This window comes from Protopterus annectens, chromosome 11.part0 (assembly GCF_019279795.1).
Source record: "Protopterus annectens isolate FY-2018-M chromosome 11.part0, PAN1.0, whole genome shotgun sequence".
Lineage (NCBI taxonomy): Eukaryota > Metazoa > Chordata > Ceratodontiformes > Protopteridae > Protopterus > Protopterus annectens.
Window position 1 is genome coordinate 58,261,026 of NC_056745.1, and position 14,539 is coordinate 58,275,564.

Consider the following 14,539-nt stretch of genomic DNA (forward strand, 5'->3'; position numbering starts at 1 on the left):
AGCATGGAATGATTTCCTCACTACTGTAGACAAGTTATGATCAAAGGCTAGATTACTGTCTATGTGTGTCCCTAAGTAATTGATGACTGGGTCAACTCTAAGGTATGTGCTGTCAATATGATAGTTACCAGAGGTGGATGACTTCCCAAAAGATAGTATTATGCATTTCTTGGCATATAGTTTTAGTCCATGGCTTGGACAACAGTCATTTGTCAGTGTCAGCCCTTCATGGAGAACATTTGTGTCTGTGTGGGATTCAAGGACAGCTCCTAATTTGCAATCATCTGCAAATTTAGTCAGCCAGAGACCACTGACATTGGCTTTGACTTCAAAGAAGTAAATACCAAAAATGAGCGATCCCTGAGGGACTCCACTTGTGACTGGCCTATTTGTAGAGGTGGACTCCCCAGTTATAACTTCCTGGGTTCTGTCTGTCAGCCAGTTGCCTATCCACCTCGTGGCATACAGGTTTATAGCTAACCTCCTCAGTCTGTCAACAATGCTTGAGTGGGTTATTGTGTCAAATGTCTTGGCCAGGTCAAGGTAGGCAGTGTGAACCATTTTGCCCTTATCCACTGCTTTGGTGATCTTCTCAAAGAAGTCTACCAGGTTGAGTAAGCATGACCTACCCTTGATGAAACCAAACTAGGCTGGGTCCTGTGTCTAGAGGTTTACTATATCACTACTGATTATTTCCATGATAGTTCTTTGCATGACTTTACATAAAAGACTAATGAGACTTATGGATATGCAGTTTCTAGGGTGTGTAGATTGCCCATCTGTGTGTAGAGGGATGACTGTTGCTGTTCTCCATTCATGAGGAATGAAACCTGTTTGGAGGCTATAGTTATTTAGCAGTTCCAGAGGGCCTGATAGTTCATGTTTCATGCTATTTAGATGTCATCCAGTGATATTGTCTGGGTCCATTGATGCAGTGTTATTGGCTTGAGCGAGAGCATTAAGGACCTATTCTCTAGCTTTAGCAGGGGGAGTTATATTTGATGGTATTACCTGAAGGAAGGTTGAGGAGGAGAGAGGGCTAAAGTTGGAGCTGAATATTTTGGCCAGTAGGTTTGCTACATCTTTTGGCTCAGTATAGGTGGCTCCATTTACAATGACCTGTGCACACAATTGTGTATTGTCTTTGAAGTTGGAGCATACCTCTCGACCTGAAACATCAAAAATCTGGACAAGGCCCATGAAAAATAGCTACAAATCTGTACGCTGATTAACATCAAATTTACATACATAATTATGTAACCACGCTCACTCCACTGGAATTGTGGGGTACCAACTTTCAAATGCAAACTGAAGAACAGACAACCAAAATATGGCACCAGAGGCCCCGCAGCCATTCTAATGTCCCATTACCTGTCTATTTTGTCCCATTTACCATAAACACTAATGTGTGCATACTGCTTTACTTCTACAATGATTATTTGGATTTTATTTTTACATTTTATAGCACAATTCACAAACACTAATAGAAATCTGCTAAACAAAGCAATACTGTCTCACAATGAAAATAGTCTTGGCATCTGCCCTTGAAACTCACATTAATTGAAACAGCATTGAAACCCAAACCACATCCAAAGAAAATGCATGGCCAGTGGTGGATAAATATTACCTTGGACTGTTTTCAAATCATTGGCCCCTTGCACACAAAACAAGAAATATATATGATTCTTTGATACACCTTCCTGACTTTTTTAAATTATATTCCTTGTACAGCACACTTGTTAGACAGAGCGCATTTTACATTTATTGTTTGAACATTTCTCCAGTGGGCAATGAAACAAAATGCATGAACCAATAATGACAAAACTGCCCAATTCAGAACATTTCCATCATAAAAGTCTACTTCCAAACCCACACAATATATATCTATATCTATATATAAAATAGAATGACAGTAGTGTAAGCCATAGGCATGTTGCTCAGTTTCTTGCACTTATTTTCTATTTCATTTTTTTTTTGGGTGGGGGCAACAGTCATTTTGGAAAGTTGCTATAATAAAATGTTATGTTACCATGATGTATTTCACTTCCAAGTCTTGATCACAGGACCCTGTGCACTACAGTCAGAAAAATATACCACTATGCCAAATCAGCAGTTTCTGAAAGATAGGAAGACTGAAACTTAAATGGCTATCATTAAGTGAATTCAGTTCTCACTTGTCACCATAGTTCTCTCAACCTCTTAGCACAAAAAACTTGGACAAAGCTAATAATGGCAGAATACAGAATTCAGTTCTCACAGTTGTCACCATAGTTCTCTCAACCTCTAAGCACAAAAAACATGGACAAAGCCAATAACTGGGGAATACAGAACCAAAATAGGACAAATTTATCTTATAAACTTAGAAAATTGCTCGAATAAAAGGTTTTTGTGTTACCATTTATTTTCTGAAGAACATGAAGTGTGAAATTCAAACGCCTGTCATTAGTGAATTCAATCCTTCAGTGATTGCTACAAAAATCCTGAAAACCACAGACTTTGAGGAACAGATCAAAAATTAGACATAAATTCACAAGTGGTGGTGGCTAGGTACAGGGCTTGAGCCTGAGTAATTCTAGCCACCAGGCATTTTAAATTGGGGCACCACTGGAATTTTTATGTATTATATGCTCCTTTGCAGAGTGCTAGTTTTTTACACCATACCAGAAACACGTTTAATATGTACTCTCAGAAAAAAGTTAGAGTTAAAGGGTGAGGTGGGGGGTTTGAACATTGCACTAATAACACATTAAACAACTTCTCAAGGCATAGTATGAACCCTCTGCATTAATATTTTACACTGTAAGAAACATGAAGCTCTAATGTCTGGCATGGTTTACAGGACTGTGAAAAAATAAAAGATACATCAGGGTCATTGTGTGACTAAGTGAAAGATAAGGGGTATATCACCAAATGTGTGGATATGTTTGTAAGAGTGAATGAGGGGATATGCCTCTGCAAACACAATGCATTTGGCCACTGTGGCTGTTATCCATCCGAGTTTGGGTGTTTTCTAAATCCCTGGAATGATCTTCTAACCTAAAAGGAGGTAATACTTTTGACAGTTCCCATCTACTCATTTTATGAAGTCTTTATGTATATGTTCATGAAGCAGTATAAAACGAGTTTTGTGTGAAACTACTGAAAACTTCTAAAGATTTTTCATCTTCATCATTCTCACCTCATGAAGTTATGTTTGCAGTTATTGCATATTCTTTTGTTTGTGCTACGTCTCAGAAGATGCAATATGTGAAAGACAAGAAACACAACAACAATTTGATTGTGCTAACTATTCACAACCCTTTTCTGAACATACACAAACACACACACACACACACACACACACACACACACACACACACACACACACACACACACACACACGCACACACCCTTTACTTCAATCCTTTCTGTTCGTGACCCCAAACGAGAACGAATGCTATCTTTCTGTGGAGGCAGATCCGTAAGAGAACCGTTCACTCTGCTCAATTCTTTCTGTGCAGGCAGATCACAGACAAAGTAACAAACGCTGTCTCTTGCAGATCCGATTCCCAGATGAAGTAATGAACACTGTTGCTCGCATCCAGACTTCCCGCGCACACATCCATTCAAAAAGCCAGACGGAAATACATGATGTGAGCCCTCAAGCTCAATTCCGACTGGCTGGTAGCCCCGACAGAGCTGATGTCATCGTGCATGTGATGACATCAGCGCAAACCGCGAAAAATAAATTAAAAAGTTTAACAAAGCAGAAAAAAAGTCGGAAATGAAGGGGTGCCACTCAGGAATCGTGGCACTCCATTATTTGGACCCCAAAACTTGGTAAAAAATGAGTTATTCGGTATGGTTGGAATGTATGGGTTGCGGACATAGCAAAAGAATGCTTTCTGGCTGTCCTTGTCATGGGAGGCCAAATTTACCTCAAATTTGGCTTTGGTAGTCTTTATTTATACTCTGAGTTGTTTGTTTAGTTTGATAAGAGTGCTTTTATCCTACTGGGTGATGCACATCCTAATTTTTGCCATAATTTTGCTTATTTACTTTTTTATTTATTTTATTTATTTGCAGTTTGTTAACCGTTGTCCAGAGGAAGGGTTTTTAGAGAGTTCCAGTTCATGTTTTTTAAAGAGTCAGAGAAAGTTTGAGGGTTGAAATTTTTAAGGGTATGGGAAGGGATATAGTTGTGCTGTAGATGGAGGGAGGAAGGTGAATGGCATGTGAAGACAGGAAGATGATCATTGAGGGAGTCAGGTAGGGTACCACTATCAGAAATAATGTTGGGGTGTGAGACTAATATCCAGTCCAGAACACTGCCTGATGTGTTATCCTTATTAGGTCTGGTAGGAGAGTTGATTAGTTGGGTGAAGTTATATAGGGTTATATTCTGAGATGCTGTAGGTGAGTGTATAGAAGTCCAGTTTATGTTAACGTCACCTAGGAGTATTATTTCATTACTTATGTTAGATGAGAACCATGAAAGGATATCCTCAAGGATAGGGATATTATTGCCTGGTGGAATATATAGGGCAGCCTGCATATGTTTTTGTGGTTGTTAATTTTTAGGAGGGCCAGGGGTAGCTCAGCAGTAGTTAATTGGGGGTATAGGCTTATTAAAGGGTGCCACTGTTAGGAAAGAGGAGAAGAGTAGGGCTACTCGGGTCTATATTACAGTATAGAAGTTTCAAACTTCGAATCTGATATGGTAGATACCATATCATCGAAGTTTTGAAACATAGAAAATGTAATAAAACACAACAGCCTACAAAAACAAACCATTTAAATGGTCTAAGCAGGGGGGCAAGACCCCCTGCACCACCCACGTGGGGGAGGGCTGCACCCCCCACTACTTAAATATACCAACTCCAAGATCGCACTACAGTACAGAAAAGGGAAATCTTCCCTTTCCGCACTTTACAGAGATCTCCGTTAAAAGATTCAAAGTTTCAAGACTTCGATCATATGGTGTTGACCATATCAGATTCAAAGTTTTGAAACTTCGATCTTCTGATATAGACCTGGCTACTCTACCACCTTTCTTTTGAGTTGTGTCATTTCTCATGATTCTATAGTTGGGAGGGGTTCTTTCGGAGTCTTTATATGAGTTTCAGCCAAGTTTCAGAGATAGAAAGAATGTCAGGGTGGTTGTGAGAGAGCCAGGCATGGAGGTTAGGTAGTTTACTGCATAAACTTTGGGCAGTAATTGTAGCAAAAAAGAGATTTATGAAGAGTGGGTGAATGTGGCAAGTTTGTGTGAGAGGAGTGACTATCTGAGGGACCAGGGTTAGGATGTATGTCACTGTCCCCCGATAGGAGGATGGAGATTAGTTGAAGAAGGAGGGAGGAATGGTCTTTAGACTCTTTAGAGTTGGAGTCGAGGGCAATGAAACAAGTAAGGCCTAGAGTGTGAGGGACAGGGACTGTATTACAGATATCAAGGATTAGTTTTCTGATAAACAGGAGAGAATTGCTATGGAAATGAGGTGGGGAGAAATATAGGTTGAGAAGAATGATTTTTTTTTGAGGTATATAGAGGTTGCCTGAAGTGGGGGGAATAACAGAATTGTGGGAGACTGGTAAAGTGGAGTCCTTCTGTTATACAGCCTATTGATTTTATGATTGTACTAGGAAGGTTTGTTTTTAGAGTTAGTTCTGTACTTCTGCCTGTTGAGTACAGCTGCCTCTATGTAGCTATTAATATGCTTGTATAGAGTTTCTGTGAACAGTTCTGCACAGGCAACAGTGTTCTCATGGTTTATGTGGGCTTGGAATTTTGCCAGGTTATTACTTAATACCAGGACGTTAGCCTTGGAGTAGTTCATACTCCAGGTTTAGCTGGTGGTTCAGGCTTTATTTTTACTTCAAAGGAGACCATTTTGTGGTCTGGCCTTAGCAGGGAAGACTTTACATTAGGGCATGTGCAGCAGTATGCTATATTAGTGAGAATCAAATTAATTATGGCTGCACCCCTGGTTGGTGTTTCTGGTCCAGGGAGTTTGTGTTTTCAAAATCCAGGAATCTCTGTGTCTGTATGTTTGGTGTCGTACAGGATTCCCAGTTTATAGTGGGGTAATTAAAGTCACCCATGAGTATGATATTGGATTGGATGGTGAATATTTCCAATACGTTTAAATACATGGTTTGGGTTTCCTGGTCATAGAGGGGACGTAGACCTTGCAAGGAAGTGGCATTGGATTTTGCCTATGGTGATTTGAACATGGAGCAGCTCAAGTGCATTGTCCTGTTTCACCATCCTTGAGGTATATTTATTTTTGATGTAAACTGAGATACTTCCACCTTTAGTCCCTATCTGTGAAGTAGCTGGTCTAAATGTGTGGAAGACATTATAATCTTGTAGCATTGACGTGCTCTCCGTGGCTTTAAACCATGTCTCAGTGACTGCACAAATGTCAGCATTCTCTAGGGTGAAGAGAGCGTCTATGGAGTGAAGTTTTTTATTTAGACTCCTAGCACTGAGAAGTAATACCTTTAGGTTTTCTTGGTTTTGATGTGCTCCATCAGAAGTACTTTCAGTTTGACATTGCTTAACAAAGGCACTATGAGGGAAAGCAATGTTTTAGCTAATATGCAAAAGCCTAGAGGGGAGAGGTGCAGACCATCCCTGGCAAAGCAGCATGGTCTGTTGACCATCTTCTTCCATGCTGACAAATATTGCACCTCATTAGAATGACACCAGAAACTAAGCCAATTATTATAGTCAGTCATCTTTTGTTCATATTCTGACATCATCCGTGGAGAAGGTAAAATACCAGCCTGAGATACATATTCCGAGAGCTCCATGATGTCTCTCTTCATATAGTCTAGGGAGGCATGCTTCAGGTCATTTACTCCAACATGGACTATGACTGAGTCTTATTGGTACGGGTGGTCCAATGACCTGAGTGCATGTGTAATGTGGCAGATCCTAGTCTCTGATAATCAACTGGCTGTGACTTTCTCCTTACTCAGCTTGGTGTGAGGGACATCAGTGTGTCTCACGATAGAGTCTTCAATGACCAGAATGTTGGATTGTGTGGTGGCTTGCCTTATGGGCTTAGTAGTAGAGGCTCCTTGAGACGTGGCTCTATGTTTTGATGTGGGTGTTGTTTTGAAAGCGTACATTTGGGGCTGCTGAGGGTATTTCTTATGTGTACTTTGTCTAGGAGGTATGTCTGGTTTAGGAAGGTTGCATGTAAGTGCCTCCGTATATGTGGGTCTATATGTTTGCTTTGAATTGTGCATGATGGGTGCAGCATGTGTACTACTGACAACCTTATTGACATTAGGAGTACTTTTATGCGAGAGCTTTGCCTCTAGAGACATTGTGTAAATACATCTCTCACATACCATATCAGTTTGTTTGACAGTTAACTGGTTGCCAGACACATGAGACAATTTCTACATTGGATGGCCATATCCACCATGCTAGTAATAGAGATAGCGGAAAAGTTCATAACTATGGCAACAGACCCGACCCTTTTTTATTGATCAGACAGTTGGAGTGAGAATATAAAGCAATGTCAGGAGTATATAGTTTGCAACTCTGGGGACAGTGCCTGTCATTGCAAACTAGTTGTCCTGTGTGCAAAAGTTCAATCGTACTTTTACATGAAAAATGTCAGTCAAGGTGTGTGTGTCTAAAAAGGGCATGCCAAACACTTGAGGGAAAAATAATACATAGATCCTGAAAATATGAGGATGAAGTATTTAGGCAGATATTCTGAAGTTAGAAACAAATCAGGCAGTACTTACTGAAAAATAATTAGTTTGTCAAGAATGATGAAAAGAGGGGAGTCACATGAATGGCTACTGCCTGGCTACTACTGGTGCTGATCTCACCACAGCTTCACTTTTCTGGGATACAATGCTCCTTTGCTACTTCTCTCACCAGATGCAAAACATTACGACAAATCTCAAGATGAGAAGCAGGCCACAGCCTGTTTGGTGATCCACACTCTTGTTCCAGATGATGTAAGTGTCTGTAGGCTTGTTGAGCCTTTTCCTGGTAGATGCTTTGAATAGCAACTAGACCAATCAGGAGCATTGTACAGTTCTTTTAAGGATCATATATAAAGAATTGTTCTTTACCATTTCTTTTTGTTGCAGGCATGTTAGTAGTATTTAAATATGGGTCTCTGATGCTAACATATGCATTTTTCCTTAATTTACTTCAGATGAATTATATTAAGTTTAATAAACTTCTGTTTGTGTTTGCTGTATACTGAACAGCTGTCCAACTGCTTCTTGATTACATGTCATCTGATCTCATGTTCTGATGATGGAGTTGTGGGAAAAAACAATTTGTAGTTGGAAGACATTTTTTATATAGGTTGCATAAAATTTCAAAACACGAAATAACACAGAATATAGCATAAACTGTCATTCAATAAGTCAGTTAGACAATAAGCCAATAAATAACTAAATGCAGTTATAATCAGGTAAAAGTTAACCAAAGCAAAATCGAACTGGAAAACATTCCTTGTAAAAGATATGCAAGGTGAGCACACTAATATCTTTGACTAACTCAACCCAAATAGAATTCAAAGGATAAAGGAGCTTGGGTGGGAGCAGAGGTCATCGTGTTGCCCCTGCAAAACCTGTAGTATACTGACCCATGATGTTTAGAGTGGAGTCAGGATGTAAGTGGACTGTAGAATACATATACCTCAGAAAAGGCCTGACCAAACTTTGCTAATATCGCTACATTGTGCAGTAGTATCTTACATTCAGATAAGAAGAGGTGGTTAAGCAGGGTTGACTTATGCTCAGCATTTTGGAAAGCATATAGCACTTAAGGTGCAAGGCAGTGTGCTTTGGCATCCAAACATTTGATTGTCAGCAATTATGGAAAGAGCACAGATAAATATGGGAGGGTAGTAACAAAAAAAAAAAAGCCCACCAAACCTTGCTGGCCATTTAATACTTTTTTATGATTTTGATCAAAATGCTAATTTCTGCACATATATTTGCTCTGTGGAAGTCAACATGCAGTAGTGAGTGAAGATGTAAGCAGCTCTCTAGTCTACTGAAAGCTTTAGAAAACTGCTTAAGCAATAACCGACAACGTGGTGTGCTATATTGGTGATGTCATCACACAACACAGGGCGCTATAAACCTGTTATACTACTGATGATGTCATCACACAACACAGGATACTATAAACCTGTTATACTACTGGTGATGTCATCACACAACACAGGATACTATAAACCTGTTATACTACTGGTGATGTCATCACACAGCACAGGATACTATAAACCTGTTATACTACTGGTGATGTCATCACACAACACAGGGTACTATAAACCTGTTATACTACTGGTGATGTCATCACACAACACAGGATACTATAATCCTGTTATACTACTGATGATGTCATCACACAACACAGGGCAATATAAACCTGTTATACTACTGGTGATGTTATCACACAACACAGGATACTATAAACCTGTCGCAAGGTTTAGGTGAAAAGTTTACTTATGTGGTGATCCCCAAGTTGAAAGGGGTGGTTGTTACAATTTGAAGTCCATAGAGAGTAAAGAAGAAGAAGAAATTGCTTAACAGGTGATGGAGAAGTAAACCAGGCATTTATGGTGGTAGGGCATGGTTTTGCACGTATTTGACTTATTTACAATCTCACCATTAATCCTTGTACATAAGCATTAAAAAACAGCATGTGAAGCTTGCCTTATTCATAGGTTCATAGGTGTGTACTAGGCTAATGGCCCTGGAGCCTTTACAAGACTGGCCCATAGAAGTGCCCTGGCATCGTGCCACCCGATGTTAGTTCCCAGTGCCTCTATCAAGTAGTTCCACTGTAGTGATCCCCTGGGTGAACTTTCTATTTCCCATCCACTCATCAATATTTCTCTTGAAGAGGGCCAGTGAGGTGCTCTGCTTGACATGTACGGGAAGTCTATTCCATAGCAAGGGCAGTATCTGGGTTATGAACCTGTCTCTCCAGCATGTTCTGTTGATAGTGGTAATGAGGTTGAGGTGTCTAGAGCATGTGATGCAGAGGGATAGGGATTTCTTTAGATGTAGCATTTCTAACAGAGCTGGGTCAGACATGGCTTTGTAAGTCATGCAGAGATCGCCTCTAAAAAGGCGATATGAGACAGAGAATAGCTGGAGTTTTTTGAGGGGTGTCCATGTAGGACATGTGTTTAAGGCCTATGATCCTCTTTATGAGGTACTTTTGTGGCCTTTTCAGTTGTTGCATGTCTCTAGTGAGGTACATGCCAAATGGGGCATTATACTTGATGATTGGCATAACGAGGGAAGAGTAGAGAGAGATGATGACCTCTTTCTTCTTGGATGCAAAACCCTCAGTAATGAGATGTGCCACATAGAAGGACTTTCTGAATACAGTGGCAATGTGATGGTCAAAGGAGAGGTTGTTGTCAACCTGTGTCCTCAGATCTCTTATAATGCCTTCAGTGTTCAGTGGGCTCCCATTGATATGGTAATTAGTAGGGACTGAGTTTTTCCCAAAGGGGATGATGATGCATTTTTGGCATTAAGCTTAAGGCCATGGTTTCAACACCAGTCACTGATCTCAGTGAGGCCTTTCTGTAGGATGTCTACATCACTTGGGGAATTAATAATATTAAGCTAGAGACCTTCATACTTAGAGATGTAAATATTGATTGGAATAAAATCAACAACTCTAATCCCACCATATCCATCAATCTATTTAACTATACCCACCTAACTAACTCCATTACCAGACCCAACAAAACAAACCCCTCAGGAACCACACTAGACTGGATCCTAGTATCCCATCCTAAAAAAGTCTTAAACTCTGGCATTATACCTGACCCTATAGGAGACCACTTGCCAGCTTTCATATACCAAGCTACCCACTCCTCTCCTCACCTACACCAATATATTTACACACATAACTTCACAAACCTTTAACCTCACTACTTTGTCTCCCTGAAACAAACAAACTGGAACCCCCTAAAAACTCTTCCACTAGACAATGCTGTAGAATTTTTCAACTCAACCTTCTTAAATGTCCTCAACTCCCTAGCTCCACCAAGAACAAAAAGAGTAAAAACCAAGACTGCCCCATGGCTAATCAAAGATACCAAAAATCTTATGCTACAAAGAGATAAATCCTGGAAAACATACCATCAAAACAAGCAGCCAGAAACATTTCTTAAATATAAACAACTCTGCAACCTCACTAAAAACCACATCATCAGAGACAAAAAGTCCTACTATATCAAACTCCAGTCTAACCAATCAAAAAACCCCAAACATTTCTGGAATTCCATTAATTCTCTTCTCATCCCAGGTACCACCAAAAACAACCCCTGCCCTGACACCAGCAAATCTGATCCTGAAATAGCCTCTCTATTCAACTCCTTCTTCACCAACTCCATAGCAGAACTGACCAAGACCTTCCCTAACAATAACCCTTCCCCTCAGCCTATCCAATCTTCCTCATCCCCTACACCACCCTCTACCCCAATCCTCCTCCAATATTTGAACTTAAACCCATTTCAACTTCCCACATAAAAAATACTCTCTAAGTTAAAACCATGCTCCAATGCCCCTAACAATATCCCATCTTCCTTCCTAAAAATAGCCACAGATGGTGTTGCTCTCCCCATTAGCATCTTAATCAATAGATCCATGCAGGAATCTTATGTACCCAAATTATGGCATGCTGCCTTTATTCTACCTCTCCATAAAGGAGGCAAAAACAATACCGCCCCATAGCTATCCTCTCCCCAATTTCAAAACTTCTGGAAAAATGCATCCACCTTCAGCTCATGCCATTTCTAGCCAATCACCAACTAATAACTCCAACCCAACACTGCTTCCGACCTGGCTATAGTACTATCACTGCCCTTCTCACCTTCTTAGACACAGTAAATCTTGCCGGTGACTCTGGAAAAATAATGTCAACAATTCTACTAGATCTGTCCAATGCATTCAATACCATCTCTGACACCCATCTCTTGAACCATCTTTCTAACATTAATCTCTCCCAGAATACCTTATCCTGGTTCTCAAGCTACCTCTCTGACAGGTCTCAAGCTGTGAAATGGGGGAAAGGCACATGAACCTTCCTTCCTACCCCCACTGGGGTACCCCAGGGATCCATACTCGGTCAAATGCTATTCAACATCTTTATTAATGATTTCCACAAAGCCATACCCAACACCAAAATTGTACAATATGCAGGTGATTAAACTTTAGTCTGCTGCGCCTCTAACCTCTCAGAGCTTCAAACAGTGACCCAAACTGCTTTCTCCACCACTGAAAACTGGATGCTCCAAAACCACCTCTCACTAAATGCCAACAAATCCAAAATACTATTATTCTGTCCCTCAAAAGCTTCCCCTCTTGATAAAAACTCATTCCAAATTATTAGCAAAAACAACTCTACTATAGAGGTTGTTCCCTTCACCAAACTACTTGGGGTTACTATTGATGAACACCTAAAATTCGACACTCACATCCAGCAAAACATTAAGAAAACCCCTATAAAACATGGTATGCTATACAAGAACATCCACTTTCTCCCTCCTACCACCAGACAAACTCTTGCCACTACCTATCTACTCCCCTCACTAATGTATGTCGCTCATCTACTAACAAATTTATCTGCCTCTCTCTCCTCCAAATTGGAAGTCTGTTATAATAAGATTTCTAAATTTGCAACCAAAGCCAAATTCTCCTCCCATCATTGTATTGCCCTTCATTTGGTAAATTGACTTGAAATCTCCAACCATCTAGACTATCTCCAAATTATTACAGCCCACAGACTAATTTTTTAACCTACTAACTGCCCGGCACTAAACAACATCATTCAACCTTACATCCCTCAGAGAACTCTCAGATCTACTCACCAAAACCTAATCACTGTCCGCAAACCCAATCACCCTGCTGGTCAGCTTCTTCTATCCTTTTTCTTAGCTAAAACATAGAATTCTCTTCCTTCCTCTCTAAGGACTTGTGAAAACTTTAAAAACCTTAAAACTCAGCTACATTCCTATCTTCCCTCTAAAAGGAAATGCAACTGCACTCTCCCCACCTAGCCTAATAATCGATCCACCCCTTAAACTCCTGACTAACTCTGAGTACAAGCTAACCTAACATAAATGTAGATATCGTAAATAACATAATTGTACGTATTATAAATAACCCATCCCACCTTTTTTTCTCTCTTTTCCTTCTAAGTCTTTATTCTCCCTCTCAATTAAGTTGCCACTGCCATCCTAAATATTTAGGTACTATGTAGCCAAAGAATTTATTCCTGTTCTCTAGCATGAAATGAAATTGTAATTGTGTCTTCTTTACTATGATTGTATATGTAACTAAACTACATAATGCAGAGCTTTTCTTTCTGTGCCTCCACTGAAAACAGGCTCCCTGAGCCCAGTGGACCTCCCCGGTCATCAAACTGGAAATAATTAAATAAAATAAATAAATAAATCAATAATAATGGTTCCCAGCTTGCAGTCATCTATGAACTTGGTCAGCCAAAGTCCCTCCGTGTTGGCCTGGACTTCTGAGAAGTAGATGCCAAACAGGAGAGGACCCAAGACAGATCCCTGTGGGACTCCACTCGTGACTGGTCGGCAGTCTGACTTGGACTGTGGGTTCTATCTGTGATCCAGTTTGCAACCCCACCTAGTGATATAAGGGTTGATGCCTAGTTTGCTGAGTTTATCAATAATTCCTGAGTGGGGAATGGTATCAAAGGCATTGGCTAGATAGAAGTAGGCTTAATGAACTGCCTTGCCCTCATCCACAGCTCTGCTTACTGACTCAAAGAAGTTGACCAGGTTGAGCAGGCATGATCTACCTTTCACAAAACCAAACTGCATGGGATTTAGAGCTTGGAGATTCCCTATATCCTTGTTAATTAGGTCCATAATGATGTGCTTCATAGCCTTACATATCAGACTCATCAGGCTAATGGGGCAATAATTCCCAGGGTCTATAGTCTCTCCTCCTTTATGGAGAATGATGGCTGTAGCAGTGCACCATTTGGTAGGGACAAAGTCTGAGGTGAGGCTGTGATTGAACAGGGCACACAGATGTAGTGTCAGTTCACTTTGTAGTTCATGTAGAACACATCCAGGGATATTGTCAGGTCCCATAAAAGTTGTATTCTTGGCCATGGACAATGCAAATTTAACCTGTGCTGCAGTAATACTGAGTGCTAGGCATTTCTCCGGTATTGTGATTGGACGTTTAGTCAGGGAGAGAGGGGTAAAGTTGGCAGTGAAGATGTATGTTGGCAATATCTGTTGGCTCAGTATAGGAGGTACCATTGTGCAGTAACTCAGAGCAAACCTGGATATTGCTGTGGAGATTCTTGATATAACTATAGAAGGCTTTGTGGTTGTTGTTTTCAGTGTCTGCCACAATTCTGCCTTTGTAGCTGGCTTTAGAGGTTTTGATGAGGGATCTCAACTTTTTGTTGAGGCGAATAAGGGAGTTTTTCCAGTCTTGGGACTTCACCTTTTTCTTCAACAGTTTCTTCCTTCTGTTGTAGAGTTTATTAAAGGCATGGGAC